Here is a 6,000-nt window from a genome sequence, read left to right on the forward strand (position 1 = left end):
TCCCCAGCCTCTTACTGCCTCTTACTGCCTCGTACTGCCTCCTCCTAGCCTCTTCCCAGCCTCTTCCCAGCCTCTTACTACCTCTCCCCAGCCTCTTACTGCCTCTTATTGCCTCCTCCCAGCCTCTTCCCAGCCTTTTATGACCTATCCCCAGCCTCTTCCTGCCTCTTATTGCCTCCTCCCAGTCTCTTCCTGCCTCTTACTTCCTCTTCCTGCCTCTCCCCAGCCTCTTACTGCCTCTTTCTGCCTCGTACTGCCTCGTACTGCCTCATACTGCCTCATACTGTCTCCTGCCTCTCTGCGGACACCCAGGACACATCCTCACCTGCTGCTGGTGAGAAGCAAGAAGTTGTTCTGGTCATATGTGTTGTCTTGACTCATTAGACAAGAAAGTCACAGTTTAAATGTTGCAACGCATGAAGCAATTACTTCTTTCATCATTGTTCTATTCTGCCTTGTTTCTAAAGAGAGATACTTTCTTGCGTAAAAAAATGAGTTATACGGAAAGTCCTAGAGCATCTGACCTCTAGATTTCCATAAAAAATACAACAATTCAATGCAATGTAGTTTGAGTATGAATTATTACATTCAGTTTTTCATTACACTTCAACAGTTTAAGATCATTTAAAATATTTAAATACTTCATAATTCATCATTGTTACCACAAACCTAATGCAGCTGTGATTATATTGGAGAGTTAGTGATATTGAGCAACGAGGCTGGTCTTACCTCTCTCTGTCTGGGCTGCTGCAGAACCACTGTCTCTGGCATCAGCTCTCACTTAGTGGGCTGCTCCCACACTGCCCCCCCTCGGCACCATGAGGGGGGGAGGGGGGGGGGGGAGGTCTCATAAACCACATCCTGATCTCTCTCTCTCTCTCTCTGTGCTTGCGTGTTGTCTAAGAAAGCGTGTTGGTGTGTGTTGCCCACACGTTTTTAAAGAAGAGGAAATGGGTGATTGACGATGTACAGCCAACCCAAAGACAGTCACATGTCTCAGAAAAACGACCACAACCTGTCAGCATGTTCTGTTGTCTCTGATCTGTCTATTCTACAGGCTGGGAGGTCCAGACACACTCATTCATCCAGTCTATTAGGATCATTCATTTACATGTTACAATGGGAAGAGAAGACAGAGAGAGAGAGAGAGAGAAAGAGAGAGAGAAGACAGAGAGAGAGAGAGAGAGAGAGAGAGAGAGAGACGAGAGAGAGAGAGAGAGAGAGAGAGAGAGAGAGAGAAGACAGAGAGAGAGAGATAGAGAGAGAGAGAGAGAGAGAGAGAGAGAGAGAGAGAGAGAGAGAGAGAGAGAGAGAGAGAGAGAGAGAGAAGAAAGAGAGAAGACAGAGAGAGAGAGAGAGAGACAGAGAGAGAGAGAGAGAGAGAGAGAGAGAGAGAGAAAGACAGAGAGAGAGAGAGAGAGAAAGAGAGAGAGAGAGAAAGAAAGAGAGGGTGGAATACAATGAATGTTGGCAAATACTGTACAGCTCTTCCTTTATTGAAGTCATATTGTACACATTTTATGTTCTATATAATTTTTTTTATTATATATATTATCAAATCAAATCAAATGTATTTGTATAGCCCTTTTTACACGCAAGCATGTCACAGACGGCTTCACATACGCCCATAGAACTGCCCCTCAACCAACCTAAACCCTCAAGGAAGACAAGGAAAAACTCCAAAAACTCAAAAAATTGAAGAAGACTTGGGAGGAGCAATTCAGAGAGGGATCCCCTCCTCCAGAGACGGTTGGTAGGAGAGAGGAGCAGAACACAAGCTAAACATAGTCATACAGTGTCAATGGGTTTTGAAACACCAAAACCCATTGTTCGCCTTTATAGACGTTGGATGGGACCGGGAAACTCGCTGTTGGCCGTCATGGAGACTGGATTCCGGGTGACGACCTGGTCCAACGTTGGCAGACCGACGACCAAACAGGTCCTGACAGCTCAAACCCCCCACACCAAAGGGAATGTGTGGGGGGGGACAGAGAGAGGAGAGCAGGGATTAGAGAATGCCAGGAGTAGCTAAGAGTTACAGTCATAATAGAATGAGATCCCCACCGGTCAAGTGTGGACTAGTGCAGCAACTTAACAGAGCTAAAAAGGGTATTTGATGCAGCCCCACACACCAAAACAGTGACAGCCCCCCTCGGTTGGAACATGAAATCTGTTCCAGGGTGAAGAACTCTAAAATAGGTTATACTTATACGAATAAGGATGAAAACAACCAGTCCCCCGTTGTCTCCAACTAGTAATAAAAACTATAACAGTAACAATATACAGTAACCGGTTTACTTTATTTGTAACATCTAGATGGGCAATGTGAACATAAGCTATAATTACAATTTAAAAGTGACATGTGATACACACATAGGCAAGCACACACCCCAGGTTTACATAGAAAGTACATGAAACACATACATGAAGTACATACATACTTCCTTATATATGTATATATAATATGTATCTTATTGTACATTTACATTGTTTATATTTCAGTGCTTGTTGTGCACCAGTCGAGTGTTACCAAGTTGAACTGGTTCAAATCACTCTTCAGTTTTAACACCACCCGCACATGCCATCGTAGAGCCAGCTCAGGTGGTGGAGCTGTTTACAGTGGTATTGGTGAAGGTGGTGGAGCTGTTTACAGTGGTATTGGTGAAGGTGGTGGTGTAGGTAAGTCAGTGGAGGGAGCGACATGTTTACTGCTGGTCCTAACCCTGACCCTGACCCATGGTCCTGACCCTAACCCTGACCCACGGTCCTGACCCTGACCCACAGTCCTGACCCTGACCCTAACCCTGACCCACGGTCCTGACCCTGACCCTAACCCTGACCCATGGTCCTGACCCTAACCCTGACCCACGGTCCTGACCCTGACCCACGGTCCTGACCCTGACCCTAACCCTGACCCATGGTCCTGACCCTAACCCTAACCCACGGTCCTGACCCTGACCCTGACCCAAAGTCCTAACCCTGACCCACGGTCCTGACCCTGAACCTGACCCACGGTCCTGACCTGACCACCGGTCCTGACCCTGACCCTGACCCAAGGTCCTGACCCTGGACCCACAGCCTGGACCCTAACCCTGCACCCACAGCTGTCCAGGGCTTATCCTCTTCTGCTGTGAAGAACCGGTTCAAAGTCTGATGGAAGAGTTTAGGAGGTTTATGTTTCTGACACAAGATAACTTGTTTAGCAACATCTTGAAGACGCTTGACTTGTGTCTCAGAAACTGGATGTGTTGCATCATTTACTGGATGAGAAGACAAGTCATACTTTTCCATTTCTTCATTCAGCAGTTTGGGTCCAACTGTTTTGATCTAAAACAGAACACAGCACAGTAGAAGTGTGTGTTTGGCTTTTATAACTAATACATCTCCTTCCAACATGGAAGACAGACTCCTCACGAGGGAACATTCTAACAGAAATCAGTCCAACTAATTTAAGAATGTGTCCTTCGGCAAGAATCATTCAGTACCATCAGAAACTATCTAATCAGGTTACAAGAGCCTTTGCCCAAAGGAAAAACTAAACTGATTATTGTACTATTTTAAATTCATGTTAAAAGTTCAGTAAGTAGGGCCACACTGATGTCAGTAGGCCTCCCTTTTTCCAGACAGGCAGACAGGCTGGCAGACAGGCAGGCAGGCAGGCAGGCAGGCAGGCAGGCAGGCAGGCAGGCAGGCAGGCAGGAGCAGGAGCAGAGACAGAGACAGAGACAGACCAGCACCTACAGAGTCTTCAGCCTCCTAATCCGAACCCTTCACTGCTGCCCGGTTACAAGCAGGCAGAGCAGCCAGTAACCAGGGGGGTGAAGTTAGGTGGGGAGGTCGGGTGAGGGCAGGAGGGGGCAGGGTGGTCAGAGGGGCAGGGTAGCAGTGGGGCGGGGGGGCACAGTGGTCAGGGGGGCAGGGTGGTCAGGGGGGCAGGGACCTTTAGGTCCATTTCCTAAAGTGAATCAATGCGAGGATGATACATTGTTTGCATTTGCAAAGGCCAAACTCTAACAATCCAGAAAGAGTCATGATTAGAAATGAGTCATGTGATTCGAAATGAGTCATTTGATTTGAAATGTGGTTCAATCATTAGTACAATTTGCAGGTAAATTAAAACGGCAATATATTAGGGCCGTTGTATGTAAAAAAATAAATCGGTTGTTTGGTCCGCACCAGAGTTCGATTCACACCACCCCAAATGAATAACATTAAGGGGATGAATGCTGCAGAGTTTGGTTCAACCAGACGAAACAAGGTTGGTCTGAACCTGCCCTTAGTCTGTATGATGCAACTGTGTCACAAAGGGTGTTATAAATACTTTCACACACAACCTTGATGGTGTAAGGTGTGTGTACTGTGTGTGTGTTCAGGGGGAGTGAGTGTGGTGGGGGTGGGGGTATATACAGTGCCCTCCAAAAGTATTGGAACAGTGAGGCCAATTCCTTTATTTTTGCTGTAGACTGAAAACATTTGGGCTTGACATCAAACGATGAATGTGAAACCAGAGATCAACGTTTCAGCTTTTATTTCCAGGTATTTACATCAGGATCTGATGCACAAATTAGAAAATATCACCTTTTTGTTCGAACCCACCCATTTGTCACGTGAGCAAAAGTATTGGAACATATGACTGACAGGTGTGTTTTGTTGCCCAGGTGTGTCCTATTACATACATTATTCAATCAATAAATACCACTGAATGTCTACACTCAGGTTCAGATTGGGTAAGATAGGTTTTGTCTATGCAGACTGTATTCAGAGGTAAAAACAACATGAAAACCGGAGCGCTGTCTTTGGGTGAAAAACAAGCAATTGTGAGTCTTAGAGAAGATGGAAAATCAATCAGAGCCATTGCAGAAACATTGGCCATAGCCAGTACAACCATTTGGAATGTCCTGAAGAAGAAGAAAACTACTGGTGTACTAAGTAACAGACGTCGAACAGGTAGACCAAGGAAAACATCAGCAGTTGATGACAGAAACATTGTGAGAGCTGTAAAGAAAGACCCTAAAACAACTGTTAGTGAGATCAGCAACAACCTCCAGATGGCAGGAGTGAAGGTATCACTATCTACTGTTCGCAGAAGACTTCATGAACAAAAGTACAAGGGCTACACCAGAAGATGCAAACCACTCATTAGCAAGAAGAATAGGAAGGCCAGGCTGGAATTTGCCAAAAAGTACAGAGATGAACCTCAAAAATTCTGGGACAAAGTTTTATGGACTGATGAGACAAAGATTAACTTTTACCAAAGTGATGGAAAGGCTAAAGTTTGGAGAAAGAAAGGAACTGCTCATGATCCCAAACACACAAGCTCATCTGTGAAACACGGTGGAGGTAATGTCATGGCTTGGGCTTGCATGGCTTCTTCTAGGACGGGCTCATTAATCTTCATTGAGGATGTAACACATGATGGCAGCAGCAAAATGAACTCGGAAGTCTACAGAAACATTTTGTCTGCCAATTTAAGGAAAGATGCAACCAAACTGATTGGCAGAGCCTTCATCATGCAGCAAGATAACGACCCAAAACACACTGCCAAAACAACAAAGGAGTTTATCAGGGGCAAGAAATGGAAGGTATTAGACTGGCCAAGTCAATCTCCAGACTTAAACCCTATAGAGCATGCATTTTACCTGCTTAAGAGGAGACTGAAGGGAGGAACCCCACAAAACAAACAACAACTGAAAGAGGCTGCAGTGAAAGCCTGGGAAAGCATCAAAAAGGAAGAATGCAAAAGTTTGGTGACGTCAATGGGTCACAGACTTGCTGCAGTTATTGAAAGCAAAGGATTTGCAACTAAATATTAAGTCTTATTCACTTAAATATGTTTTAAGTATATCTGTTCCAATACTTTTGCTCACATGACAAATGGGTGGATTCAAACAAAATGTGATATTTTCTTAGTTGTGCATCAGATCCTGATGTAAATACCTGGAAATAAAAGCTGAAACGTTGATCTCTGGTCTCACGTTCATTATTTGATGTCAAGCCCAA

This window comes from Hypomesus transpacificus, chromosome 2 (genome assembly GCF_021917145.1).
Source record: "Hypomesus transpacificus isolate Combined female chromosome 2, fHypTra1, whole genome shotgun sequence".
In the NCBI taxonomy this organism is placed as follows: domain Eukaryota; kingdom Metazoa; phylum Chordata; class Actinopteri; order Osmeriformes; family Osmeridae; genus Hypomesus; species Hypomesus transpacificus.